Here is a 15,367-nt window from a genome sequence, read left to right as displayed (position 1 = left end):
CATTTGTAGCATATTAGAGTATTATAGAATTTTCTCCATTCGAAAACTATGCTGAATATTTTGTTGAAGTGCTTAAAACGAACTTCAAACTAATTTAACTAATTTCAAAAAACATTGAGCAACAAACATACATTTTTAACACCTTAAAATAATCTATATTATATAAGACTTACAAAATGTATTTAAAGTAAAATATTTCGTAGTTCAACATTTGACCTCATGGATCTCCTCAGTCGCATTGTCAATATAGCCTGAGTTCATTAACGAGGTCGTGTATAATACATTTTATATGGAAAAATCTAATTGGAAAATTGTTTATTCAAAGTTTTTTCGAAGTTTGATTCGCGCTTATGATTTTAGGATTAAGTTTGAAAGATAGAACTGACTTCGTTTATTATTAGCACTATCATTCCAAAATAGAAAGAAGTAAACATTTCTGCTCTAAAAACAACGGAATTGTATTTTTGAAGTCGGTTGGCAAGATTTCTTCCGAACTACTCAACCGATCTTCATGAAATTTTTCATGATATTTAACATATAACTTTCAAAGACTTGAGCGAAGCATTTTTTTGTTCGATTCCAACTATTTGAAAAAAAATGTCGCGAAATTTTCACTGAATTTTTTTTTTTTTTTTTAATGTCTGCCCAAAATGCAATTTTCAGTTTTTTTTCTTTCGTCCAAGTTCTAAGTTAAGGTTTTAACTAAAACATCCTTAACCAAGACTCGTTCTTTCCGTAAAGAATTGTTTTTTTTACCAGAACTTAACTTATTTAAATTTTGCATATATAATTTTTATATATATACAATACATACATATAATATACCTATACATACATATATACAGCTGCGTAGCGTAATGTTGTAAACGAAATCAGAAACAGGAAATCAAACAATTCATGAACAGGTATTTGGAGCGAAATTGCTCTATAATTAATGGTAATACTTTGCTGCACCGAAATTGGAGTGATTTGAATTGCACCAACCTCAGGCGTTGGATTTCCGCACTCGCTTACATAAATTGCATAAAGTGCAACGGCTGACAAATTCGCAATTGGCAGTCACTGAACTTTTCCGCAATTAATAACGTTTTTGTATGCAGCCAAGCGACATAATCCTGCAATAAAAATTTGTGGTATGCACTAACAAACACACACCCATACACATGTACATAACTACACTTGAAGTGCGCTTTTACTACAATTTTATAAAATATATATATTTAGATCCAGTTATTTACTCGTAAAGTTTTCGATTATCTTAAGCTGCGAAAATTATAATCAAATTTGCCATTAGGTAATTTTGAGTGCACACTTTGTCGTTTTTTTGCCGCAAACATTTCCAAATATTTACGCTACTTACAACATTTTACACATTTATTTGCTTAATTGACGTATATCTATATTTCTTATGCGACATAATTGTGTTTATAGCTAAATTAATACAACGAAGAAGACGTGGAGACAGTAACAGTTTTACTTAGGCTGCAGAAGTATTTCCGCATTTCTCTTCTTAATTACATTAATCAATTCTTAATTGCCGAAAAAGTAACCGAACTTACTTTATAGTTTCAAATAATAGTACTTTGGCGATTTCAGTGGAAATAATCAACGCTCAAGTCGAATTAAGGTGATTTATTAAGGAACAATTTTTTAGCTTGATTTTGATCGGTCAGTTTGAATGGCAGCTGTATGGCAGCTGTATGGGAAATTTCAGATCCCTATCTCTAGTTGTGAGACTAAACATTTTTAAGAACGGCAATTGTGAAAGTTTTCTTGAAGAAAGATATATTCTTCTGAACTCCGGTTTTTTCCGAAGCTAGAGTTTAAACATCTTGAATGACGCACCTTCAGTCAAATATTTCTGCAAATTGGCAGCAATCAAAACTAGTTGCGCCAACAGATTTGTGATAGGTTCAGCGATATTTCTTGGTTTTATAACGCAGTTTCAACAATTTTTCTGGTATAACAAATGAGCCGTGTTTTAATGGGTTTTGTCCATCACATTGAAAATAGTTTAAATTTTCTTCCAAACAATTTATATTGATTTTGTGAAAACTGTCAGCTCTGATCCCCACCAAGAGTTAAATTTTGGTGGGATTTTAAAAAATCGAGCCATTAGCCATTCATGTGGAATCGATTTTTGAAAGAATTTGAATTATTCGACTAAGAGGTAAAGAAGAAAGCCTAAGTTTGTGGATCTTCTTGCTAACTCTATCAATAAAACAAGCACTACCAGTTTGATGCATAGTGTAATGGAAATGAATATTTATGGCATCTAATTTGATACTATTTACATTCACTCAAAATTACTTAATATGGCAACATTGCTCAATAAACCATCCATTATATAAAAATTTTCTGTTTTTATCTGCTTGGATGATACAAATTTAATATTTGTGAAATGAAGCAAGTGTGCTGATTATATTTAAATATATCAAATATAGTAATAAATGTTAAATAAAATACAAAACTTACGAGTTTATCGCGGATTCATTACGCTTTTATTGCTGACCTGTAAAGACATAAAAATTAAATGGTTAGCGGTTAGGCTTTATGGCAAAATATGAAGAAATTTATTTAAATTTTATTACGAAAAGCATTAATAGAAAATTAACGGTTTATAGGCAATGAATGATGTTTATATAAATTAGATAATATTCTATCTGATTCCGTAGTTTTTTGTTTTTAAAGGGATTGCACTTACAGTAGTAATGTTATTAAGTCACAAATACCCGTTAGATAGTCAGATTATCCTGAAATAAAATGCTAATCGATTTAGCTCTTCTTAGAGTATTAGAAAATATGCAAAGTATTTAATTACGAGTTGTATATGGTATTTGTAAAAAGGTATTCTGACCATTATGGAGAAACTGGGAACGCAGATAACAAGCCGGGAAGAGGCAGGAATCAAGTGACATTAAAAAAACGGACAAAGCTATTGTTCTCCCTTTTGAGAACAAAAAACTGCGCAGTTCAACAGAAGCTAAAAAAATGTTTAAATTCGATATTTGGAGGACGAAGAACGTCCTGGGCGACCAAAAACATTTGAAGATGAAGTAATGAATGTATATGAAAATGATTGTGAAACACATGAAGAGCTCGCAGAATTTTTGGGAGTCACATCCCTTTCAAAGTGTTTAAAAACAATTGGCATTCAAAAGCTATTAAGGGTGTATTCTGGTCTAGGATTTTGAAAAAATCGATTTTTTTTTGCATATTTTGCAAGTTTAGACTTTCAAAAATATGACCTTGGAAGGATTTTTCAAAATTCGACTTATTTTCGGAGATACAGCCGATTTTGTGACATGGCGTCCGTGTTCACTAGAATTGTCTCCTAAACTTTAAACGCGTTTTTCTCGAAACTACTTTTTTTAAGGTGGTTGACATGATATCTCAAGTTCTACTTAACCGAATCCTTTTGAAATTTGGTATATATCTTCTTTACACAATTCTCTATCGTGTCGTGTATATATCTTCTTTACACAATGCTCTTTCGTGTCTGCCTTGGATTTCCAAAAATTTTGATTTGAAGTATTTTTAAAAAATTCGAAAATGTCGAAAAAATTCGAAAATGTCGAAAAAATTGGGTAAAAAAAATTTTTTTTTCAAGTCGACGCCATTTTGTTTTTTTTTTTTGTTTAAATGGTCAACCCTTTAACGACATTCTTACTAATGAAGAATATTCTTGTTTTTTGTGTTTTAAAGCTCTACAAAGGTTGAAATCACGTCAACCAGGAGGCACCGTTTTTTGGAAGCCCCCACTCTACCGGCCCGTATCTCGACGAATCTTGTTTTTTTTTCTTGCAATTTTTTTTATATTATTAAAATGTCAATAAAAAACATAAAAAAAATAGATAGTAAAAATGTTTTTAATTTTTTTTATCTTAGTTTACAAAATGCCTAAAATACCCCCTTAGTCGCTGAAATATGATTTTGCATGTCGGAAATGCTGCTTGAACGCCATAAAAAGTAGCTTTTGCAACGGATAAAAAATATATTCTGATATATTCCGTGTGCAAGAATGTGTGTTTGAAACCTGGCCAACCAGCCAATCCAACGATCGAATATTCATAATGCCTATTTGGTGGAATCAGAAGTGTCTGCTATATTGTAACCTTATTAAACGGGATGAAACCTTTAAACAACACTGCCCACAATTCGCGACTAGAAAAACTATAAAATTTTGCTTTACCCGGCCTGACTTCTTCACTACTGACTGGCGCGGTTATGGTTTCAAATAGGCAATAAGGTCCCTACTTTTTTATAGAAAAAACACAAAAACTTCAAAGTTAATGGGGAAGGTTTATTATCATTCGAAAGAACATTCTTCATCATTTATTTTTTGAAAATTATGACCTTCAAATGTTGCCCTCGGTTACGTCTCAGATGGTCCATCTGCTGCGTCTAATTTTCGTTGATTTGTTCGAGTATTTCGAGTGCCGAATGACACACGTGATATTTTGCTCCAAGGCCTGAATCGAAGAGGTGTTGTCCCTATAAACTTTAGGCTTTACATATCCCCACAAGAAAAAGTCTAACGGTGTGATATCACACAACCTTGGCGATCAATCGAACGGCCCAAAACGTGAAATTATCTGCTCACCGAAGTGTTTTCTCAATAAATCCATTGATTGATGGGATGTGTGGGAAGTGGCGCCGTCTTCTTGAAACCAAATGTCGCCGAGATCACGAACTCAATTTCAGGCATGAAATAGTCGGTTATTATGGCGCGACAACGGTCGCCATTGACGGTTACGTTTTCACTGGCATCGCTTTTGAAGAAATATCGACCGATGATTGCACCCAAATCATTTTTTTTCTGTAGTTGTAGTGACAGCTACCTCTCAAATGCGACAAATTGTGCTTGTGTACATACCTATTGAACCAGAAATGGGCCTAATCGCTGATTAAAATTTTGCTCGAAAACGTCGGGTCTTCCTGGAACGTTTCAAAGCCCATAGAGCGATGTAACGTCGCTTGGGAAGATCAAACAGCTTTAGTTCTTACATAAGCTGTATTTTGTACGCTTTCAATTTAAGATCTCGACGTAAAATGCGTCAAGTCGTGCCATATTTCAGTCCGATTTGCTGCGAACGGCGCCAAATCGACTCTCACCTACGACTGCTATATTTTCTTCACTGCGTGCTGGATGTGGCTTATTCGTCGAATATCATCCAATAATGAATGCTGGGTCTTAAGATGAGTGATGGTGATGGCGAATAGTATGCACAGCAGGCCGATTATGTTGACGATAAGTTGAGCGAAGCGCGCGAAACACATTCTTCACAGAAAGTGAATTTTCCTAAAAAAGTTGGGCGAATTGGAAACGTTGTTTAGACATAAATGTTTCCATGTTGAAATGTCAAATAATATTGAACAAAAATAACACAACGGCTTGACACGACTTACGCGTGATCTGTCAAAAAATGGCTATTGATAAAAGTACCTCTACTTGGATCACCTGTTAAAAGAAAGAGAGTAATTTTGGAAAAGTTAACCGGTAGAATGACTATCGGTTAAAGTTCACAAAAGATTAAAGACAATTTTTTTCGCGATTAAGGTGAAGCTCTTAAAACCTTTACTGCAAATATCCAAATTCGTTAGCCAATCGCTTCATACATACGTATGTATGTGAATTTCAGCGACTGAACTTACATTTTTATATATGTATAATAAATTAGAGACATTTATATATTCTACAAATCAACTTCCGGGTAAAGCAGGTGGTCTATTTTTGTTGTAATGCTCAACTAGCTACGATTAAATGAAACGGCAAAAGAAATTTTACAAATCAAAGTGAGAGTTTTTCACTTTCTGCTCATTGGATACAAAAACAAGAAAAAATAACAAATAATAACATTAACTGTTGGATATCAATGAGTCTGAAATGATAGCAATCAAGCAAACGAGACCCATGCTAAGGCGAAAATACTTCCTGTATAAATTGTTTAACACAAATTGGGCGAAATGAAGGCAAGCGCGTGTGTGTATGAATGTTTATGTGCGCAGCGGGTAAAAGCGAAACGTGTTGTGGCAGTGGACCCACAAAGCTTCATTTTTCTAGTGGATAATTATTTATTTGTGATGGAAAATGAAAACAAAATTGATTTCTATTTTTATTTCCCAGCTGCTCACACGCACACACATACCCGAAATCAAAACAATTTGGTGAAAAGACATCAAAATCAATCAGCAGAATGAAAGAAAATTAAGCTGGAAGCTATGAGAAAAGCAAATCAGTTAATAAGTAGTGAAGTTTTGCCCAAAGCGGGGCAAGCGAAGCATTTTTCGGGCGCATAGTGAGATGTGTATGCATGTGTGTACGCTTTGTAAACATTTGTGCAACTGAAACGCTTTGTATTCAATATTTTTAGAATAAATAAAGCGTTAAAGAAAACAAGTATAGACAAGTCAACGAATAAAAATGTGAAAAATTAAAAGAAAATAAAAAAAGGTCGTTCCAGAAAGCAATGCTAGAAAGTATGCCTCCACATAGAAGACACGCTGATAATTATGTTACAAACATACACACGATAACGATCTCAAAGAAAGGGCGCAAGCAGTGCAGCCACAAACAAAAGCACAAAAGCACCACACTTGAAAAGTAAACCACAGACCAGCAACAATGCGGCCGCAAAGAGGTTAGACACGGTAAATGCGCTGAGATAGTGTCTAGAACGCGGCGACAACGTCGGAATGTGAGGTGAGGCATGAAAAATGGGATAAAGAAATAATAATCTATTACACATATACACACAAATATAAAGCATAGCAGCGGCGCAGAGGTGATGAGGCGCAGAAGGTAGAGTGCATGAAGTGCGCAAGCGTAAAGAATAAGGGCAATTGTTGCAGTCAAGGCTCCGACAATGGACAGACACTTGAATGTCGCATTCAGCGTCGTGCCCCTTAGGCTGGTAATGGCGCTCAATGGCTACATTGGAAGCGCTGAGACTCGTAAATATGTATATACTATATACAGTTGTGATCGTAAAAACAGAACATTCATAATAAAAATTTAAACTGTGCTACACAAAGTTAGCATATTTGAAATACAAGTCGCAACTTTTCTTAAACTTTACTCGCACATTCGCACTTATTATAGAGATGGTATAGTGTTTTGGAGGATGGATTCATGTGTAGAAGTTCACGCAAGTGATGAAGGTTCTCTAATCGCCATTCACTTGAGAGTGGCCGGGAACGAATCTTTTACATATGGCTCAAGCAGCTCACGACTTCCGATCCTAGACGTAAGTATCCTCTGGGTACTAAAGAACATCCGTTTGAATGCAAGCTAAAGTGAGAAGGCAAAACATCCCCTCCACAGAGTTGTGCGCCGGATTTGGGACCGTCCACGTAAAAAACACCACCAATGAAAACTAATCGACAGGCTTGGATAAGATACTCTTCTTTTGATGACGACCATGGCAAACGAATTCAGGATTACCATCTTCTATAAGAGTGTACAGCTGCTGGCGTATGCTGAAGATATTGATATCATTTGGCCTTAACCACCGCGCCGTTAGTTCTGCTTTCTCCCGAATGGATAAGGCAGCGAAGCTAATGGTTCTGGTGGTGAACGCGGGCAAGACGAAATATCGCCTGTCATCAACTCACTTCACTGTTGACAGTCATAACTTCTAAGTCGTAGATAATTTCGTCTATCTTGGAACTAGCATCAACACAGAATATCTCTAGCCAACAAGTGCTACTTCGGACTAAGTAGACAATTGAGAAGTAAAGTCCTCTCTCGACTAACAAAAACAAAACTCTATAAGTCATTCATTATTCCTGCATGGACGATGACAACATCAGATGAGTCGACGTTACGAGTTTTCGAGAGAAAGGTTTTGCGGAAGATTTATGGTCCTTTGCACGTTGGCCACGGCGAATATCGAATTCGATGGAACGATGAGCTGTATCAGATATACGACAACATTGACATAAATAGTTCAGCAAATTAAAAGAGCTACGCTGGTTGGGTCATGTCGTCCGAATGAACGAAAACATTCCAGCTCGGAAAGTATAATATTCGACGCAGTACTTGCCGGGGAAAGTAGAGGAAGAGGAAGACCTCCACTCCGTTGGAGCGATCAGATGGAGAAGGACCTGGCTTCGCTTCGAATCTCCAATTAGCGCCACCTTGCGAAAAGAAAAAACGACGCATAAGCGGTTACTACAGCAATAAAGAAAGTGTGTTTTGGTATATACAAAACATGGTTTGAAAGTTATCGTGTGCGCACACTTGGTTCATTCTTTGCAATGTGTCATGCTAAAATATTCTTTCTATGATGATATTTTTAATTGGCTTTCCAATAAGTTTTGACGAAAGCATGCCCGGTGATTGGAATTTAAGTGCGCTCTATCCAATCCACAAAAATGGAGAGCCCACAAACTGCGCCAACTATCGTGGAGTAGTAACAGGTTCGTATTTTTGCACACCTGACTGTAGGCACCTTCACATGTGATGAGCTTATCTTTTATCCAGCGCAGCATCTCGAAGAAATTAAAGTAGAGACGCGCATGAAGCGCACATACCCATCTGTATTAAATAAATTTCTGGCTGTTGCTTTTTTAGCACAAAATATTTTTACGAAACTTTTTCCTTTTATTCTATACACATTTTTTGTTGCTTAGCATTCCTTCCGTCTACTGCCCCTTTGCTGTTGTCTATATGGTCTTTTTAACTGTCTTTATTCAATAAGTTTTGTATTTCTCTTTTTTGTTTTCGCAGCCAAATAGTGGGTACATGTAAGCGTTTTGCTCTCTTCGCTTCACACCGACTTCCTTTGTTGGTGGCGTCCGTCGTGGCAGTGGGAAAAAGCGATTCTGTTAATTGCCCTAAACAGGTTAGCAGACACTTGTATGCCATGTTTACAAGTGGTTCCACACACTCTATATTGTTTTTGAATGTTTCTTTTATATTTGTAATTCTTTATTATTGTTTTAATGGCTGAAAATTTTCACAATATTTTATTATTTTGTTGAGCACAACTAGAAGTAAAAGTGGTTGGCCATGTGGGTAATTCTGTTAAAAATTATTTTTTTGTTGTAATACTCGTATAACGATTTAGTCACACATTGACACGATTTACATTTGTAAATGTAGAAGGGTTTCTCTGCTTCGTTGACGCATGCCCAAGGTAAAAATTTCATGACCACATGATTCTCTCTTCTATCTTTCTATGTAGAGTCATTGAAAATGTTGACAAACTTTTCTGAATATAAGACTGAGTTTACTTGAATTTCGGTGGCTTGTAGATTTTTAAAATCTGAAATCGAAAAATTGCTGGAGCAAGGCATGACATAAATTTGAAAGAGTTAAGAACGCAGCCATTAGATTCGGTTAGGTTAATCTGGTAGGCCAATAAGCCACTCATAGACCAGTTTGGTCCTTTGCAATACGAGATGGAGTTCAGTTGCTAAGCCCACGAGGAGTAGTCGTGCTTTAGGATACCTGCGGACATGTGTCGCCACCAGACAATAACCAGTTAGTATTCCCCACATATTCCTACAGTCTCAACGATCAAGTGCCAATAGGAATTTTGTATACTTCTGAACTACCGTTTTGCATATGATTTTGCAGTTTTGCGCCCAAGTAGATCATTCCATCGGGTTTTGATTTTCTTTACCATGCTTCTGTCGAGATCGTCGTATAGATAATGCATGGATTTCCCAATGTTAATCTCGTTTTCGGATATTAACCATACACCATTTTTGGCAATCTCGTCCACTATTTTATTGCCCTCGATGCCCCAGTAACAGTGCAGTTGCTTCTGGCAAAACCTTGCACTGCCGCCCTGCTTCCCCAGACACTTTTGGCCAAAATGCAATGTTGCTAGATGTTGACTATGGAATTGCCTGTAGGTACATTAAAGGCCAGCTCCGTGGATTTCGCAATATCAAAGACCTCAGCTAGAAATATACCGCAGTGGTCCGGCAACTTGGACTGAAACCACGTCGTAGCCCCATTTCTCTAAATTTAGAAGAAGCTCGGCAGAGGCAATCTTAATCTTGTGAAGGTTCACTTGGTGTACCCTCAGCTCTTGGATTTGGACCATCAAACTGCTGAATGAGTTCTTTCTCCACCTGCACAAGTATGCATATGTAATATGACAGCTGTCAGGGCTTCAGAAAACTTTGCAATCCCTGCAAGGGTTTCATTAGACTTAGAGCGTCCTCCTAACATTTACAATGCACCCAAGACACACTACTGCCACGCAGTTTTCATGAAGAAACGCAATTCATTAACAATTTTGACTTTGGAATATCTACGTAATGATTTCAATTTAGAACAAAATTCGCTCGTCAATGTAAGTTCAAAAAACAAAACCAAACACAGCTAAATACAAAATATCTATAACTACATACAACAATTTGCAAAATATTCGAATACTTGTTGTACAGTGGCAACATACCAGACAATTAGCGAAATAACACACAATTAAGAGAATTAATACAGTTATTATAAATCCAAATAAATACATACTTATATTCAACACAATAGCAATCTGTTATTACAAATATAATATGTGGCAAAGGGAAAAGTAAACAAAGGCTAAAGGAAAAGCACTATAGTTTTGTTGTACTACAACTTTACTGACATTGAAAACTTCAAATAACTGCAATAATTATCACGGCTGCAATGCCGACTAGTAAAACAACAAATACCTTAATCTATCTTCATGAAACAGGAAATAAACGGGCATATCAAATTTGGACATAAAAAGGGCCACTGAAAGGAAGAGAATATTGATTTTAGAAACATAATTAGCATAAAGTTTTACTACATGTTATGAATTAATAGCAAGTAAGCAAGGGCTAATTCGGGTAAAACCGCACATTTCATACTCTTGCTACTTGCAAGAATGAAAGCCCCGGAACTATTATACTTTGTTGCAACATGTTGGAAGAGTAAAATAATTATGGTTAATAACTTTCAAAAAAAATTTTTAAAGTAAACCAAAATTGTGAACGAATTTCAGTTATAGATTATTTCAGAAACTAATGAAGAAACACCACAGCTGATTCATAGGATTCTCACTTCGCATTGGTAGCATAGAGAGCTTAACCGAAATAGTACTTACAAGTAAAACTTTCTCAAATTACTTCGAAAAATAGAAAACATCAACGAAAATGAAAACGTTCTCGTTCTCACCCTGCTGTCAAGCCCAAAGACTACCATAAAGCAAGCAAATATTTGAACAACTGTGCCAATAAAGAAAAGCTTAAATAAACACTTTCAATGAAGAAACAACAGTTGTTTTCGAGTAAGCTGAAATCTTTGACCTAAATTATGACAATTTGACATTTCGACTATTCTGCGCCGTAAGCCCGTTTGCATGCGTACTAATGAAACTCTGTGAATAGGTATTAGATGTTTCTACAAAATGCTTTCAAATTTAAGCAGTGTTAAGAGAAACCAAAAATCTCATCATCAAAACATTGTGAAAATGTCATGAAATTGGAGAGAATTTATTAAATTTAAAATAGAGTTCAAGCAATGCCAATAACTTCTAACGAGGTCAAGGGTTTAATGTTGCACCGTTCCTGGTATTTACACCGTTCCTGGTATTTTATTACACTGTTCCAAACCACAATAGAGTTGTGTTTCGAGCTTGATACTCTAAGGAAAAATGCAGTTCCTGTGATATATTATATCAACCCGCTCATAACACCACCAAAATTAATATTGCAGAAAAGCACCAAGGCTATGCTCGCTATTTATAACTGTACGACACGTGGAGCCTAGGAAAAAGAACCCGGTGGGACTAGAGATTAAATTATTTTCGTGGAGGAAAGGCGTCATCTTTGGTAGTAACACTTTTACAAATATTTTAGAAATACGAGGTAAGAGACTTATTGGTCTGTAGGTTGGCGGTTGTGTTAAGGTAGTAGTCTGGTAACTTTTGCATATTTTGGGGGGTGGTTTTTTATAGGAAAATAAAAGTTAATTATCTTGAATATTAAGAGTGTTTTTATTTACATATTGAAATTAAAAAAAAAAAATTTATTTGAAAAAATTTAATACTTTATTACTATTATTATTGTCACTCGAAGTAGGAAACTCAAAAAAAAATGCATGTGTGTGGCCCGGGTGATTTTGGCTCTTGATGTTATCTGAAATCAAATATTCTTGATTATTCTTAATCTATAGACATGCCATTCTGGTCGGAACAACTGTAGTTAAATTTCAAGGGTAAATAACAAAATGGCGGACTTTAAAAAAAAAGTCATTTTATTCGGTTCAGTAGAAAAAAAGTTTGGACCCGGGCCGACCACAAAAACAATGTTTTGAGAAAGACACGTTTTAAGTTCAACAATCCGAGAGAGAGGACTCCAAAGCGCTCTAGGAAACTCGTTATAACCGCAATATTTCGAATTTCTGTCTGAAATTTTCACAGTAAATTCTCAAGATATTGCACTTTCCAGTTAAGCAAAGAAAAAATTTCGATTTTTTGAACCCAAGTTACCAGGCTACTACCTTAAGTCTTCCCCAGTTTTATTTATCATCTGCGACTTTTCCACAAAGTTGGAAAGTATCCGAAACCTAGAATTGCATTAAAGAGCATGGAGAGCACAGTTATACCAATATTTGGTAACTCAATTCGCATTTTTGGAGTAATATTATCTTGTCCTATTGCCTTTTTCAGATTTAGGTCTCTTATGATTCTAGTAACTTCAGAAGTAGAAGTCCTAATAGACACAAGCGACTCGTTAGCGGCATTGGGCAAAGTTGGATACTTAAAGTCAGAATATTAATCGAAATTTTTCCAAATGTACACCGCCTCAAAAGTTTTACAACCAAAACCCTTTAAGAATGTTCAGAGCTGAGATGTATTCGAACTGTACAACACATTCAATAACAAATTTTGACTTCGTTTAAATCATGGCATCGTCTGTTCATAAACCAAGAAGGAGTACAACGAGACCGGGAAGCGAATGGGCCCACCACGAAAATATAGTACAGAACTTTAACTACACCAGCATTCCGTGAGAAATCGAAATGAACATTGTAAGTTCTATTTAATTTAACGGATGAATAGACATTTTTCTTACCTGTTCGACCACCAATTTCACGAGCTGAAACAAAGTCGCCAAAAACATAGCAATCAAGCCGAGTAGAACCAAATCAGATGCTGCATCCAACAGAGCGAATCTCATTGTTAAGGGAAACATAGCACCAAAGCGGCTCAATTTATTTTTACTGTGATCCACAGATTATTTCAAATACACGCGAAAGACTAGTTTTCTTTAATTTCTAACGCATTGTCGAGAATTTGGAAGCGGTTTTGTTGAAAATTTTGTTTTGTAATTACTTTCTTACAAACTTTGACATTTAGTACGTAGATGTTGTTCATTTATTATTTTTATTTTCAGTTTTATTTTTTTTTTTCAATGTTTCAATTCTCTCCTCTTATATGTTTGCGTCTCTTGCCTGCCATTTAACCCTCGACTTGCACAAACTTTTTTTATCAGGTATTTATTAGCCCAACGGCAACCAAGTGAATGCATGTATGTGTGTGTGAAAGAATTCTCTAATAGAAATTCAATGTGTATTGCTCAATTGCACTACATACAGTTTATTTATTATACGCCGGCAGCGGTTATCTGTTTCATTGCTGCTTGTTGTTACACCGTGGCTTTTATTATTGCGGTAATTAGAGGCACCTATACATGCACACATTGATAGGTGCATTTTCGAACAGCTCACACTCATGAACAACTCCAACTGCATCCGTTCTTTGACTCTCACAAATTATTTCCGTACACGCACATGCATATTTCTTGTTAGCTCTAATAGCGCAATCAGACTTAAATAAGCACTTACTTGGCACCACTTCAAGCACCTAATCCTGTCTGTCTGTCTGCCCTGCTGACTTGGCCACCTTCGTTATTACCTCATAAGCAGTTCTCTTCCAAACCAACTTCCTTTCTTACACAGAGAACCACGGAAATCGATTAGAAAGAAGCTTCCAAGCGCCCATTTAATTGGTCCATTTGCTGTTGTTATTGTTACTGTAGACTTGGTATAAATGTATTTATATGCACATGGTAGCAGAAAAAATCTTCACTACCGCTCACACCGACCCCATCATAATTGTTGCAGTACACACCTCCTTCATTTGTACCTTATACATACGAGGTGTGTTCAAAAAGTTTCGCGAATTTTGTGTTTTTTCAAAAATTATTTATTTATTCATGAATATCTATTTTGTCCCCTTCAAAGTAATCCCCAAGAGATATTATACACTTGTGCCAAAGGTTTTTCCAATCTTCGAAGCACTTCAAAAAATCATTTTTTTTTTTTATCTTCTTCAGCTCCTCCTTCGATGCCGTCTTTATCTCGTCAAGAGAAGCGTAACGTCGTCCTTTCATGGGCCTCTTCAGTTTAGGGAACAAGAAAAAGTCACGGGGGGCCAGATCTGGGGAATACGGTGGCTGCGGCATCATTAGTGTGTTGTTTTTGGCCAAAAAGTCGCGCACAAGCAACGATGTGTGAGCAGGGGCGTTATCGTGGTGCAAAAGCCAATTTTTGTTCTTCCACACATCCGGGCGTTTCTGGCGGATTGCTTCGCGCAAATTGCGCATAACTTGCAGGTAATATTCCTTATTGACCGTTCTTCCCTGTGGCAAGAACTCATGAGGCACCACGCCCCTGCAATCGAAGAAAACTGTCAGCAAAACTTTCATATTCGACCGAACTTGGCGCGCTTTTTTCGGTTTTGGTTCGTGCGGCAGCTTCCATTGAGATGATTGAGCTTTGGTTTCCACGTCATAACCATAAGCCCACGATTCGTCACCAGTTATGATCCTCTGCGGCAAATTTGGGTCGTCGCGGACAGAATTTAACATTTCATTAGCAATGTTCATCCGATGCTGTTTGAACATTCAAAATGGCCGAGCTTGTCGGCATAAGTGAGAGACATGAGTGCCAACATAACGCCACAAAAAATTCGAAATTCGAATATACGTAACCCGCGAAAATTCAAAATTCGCGATACTTTTTGAACACACCTCGTATTTTCTGATTTATGCGTGCTCCCTATTTAATTATCAACGCCAGTTCCGAAAAGCTACATCGATAAATACGCCGATATGTTATTAATAGGGTTAAAGCATTTCCATATGTCCGTCCCGACATTGTGATTGCCACTGTCTTATTTATCCAGCTTTACAGCTGTTATTTAATAGACCCTAGACGGGTGACCCCGTGAATATATATATGTAGTACATGAACCGCTGGTTTTTGTGGAGTTTTGAAAATAATAGTAATACGAGATTTTGAGCTCTGGCTTTAACTTGAGAAATAGTAATGTCTCGTCTTATATATTAGGATCTACATTATTACTTTTATTCAACAAGTTTC

At 36.3% G+C, this 15,367-nt stretch overlaps 1 protein-coding gene across 6 annotated transcripts in view; it reads right to left on the bottom strand.

Moving 5' to 3' along the window:
• LOC120772612 overlaps positions 1-15,367 on the bottom strand; it is a 133,179-nt gene that overhangs the window by 65,921 nt on the left and 51,891 nt on the right. For 2 of the 6 annotated variants that reach the window (XM_040101338.1, XM_040101330.1), the window contains one exon: positions 2,476-2,512. The exons of 2 other annotated variants lie outside the window; for them this stretch is intronic. The gene's annotated coding sequence lies outside the window, so the exon portion shown is untranslated. Of the gene's footprint in view, positions 1-2,475; positions 2,513-10,668; positions 10,733-13,056; positions 13,239-15,367 lie in introns of those variants that run through there. 2 more of the 6 variants (XM_040101355.1, XM_040101363.1) reach the window with 2 other exon arrangements.

Source organism: Bactrocera tryoni, chromosome 1, assembly GCF_016617805.1.
Source record: "Bactrocera tryoni isolate S06 chromosome 1, CSIRO_BtryS06_freeze2, whole genome shotgun sequence".
Lineage (NCBI taxonomy): Eukaryota > Metazoa > Arthropoda > Insecta > Diptera > Tephritidae > Bactrocera > Bactrocera tryoni.
Note: the sequence above shows the minus strand (reverse complement) of the source record. Positions and strands in the feature narration are given on the sequence as shown.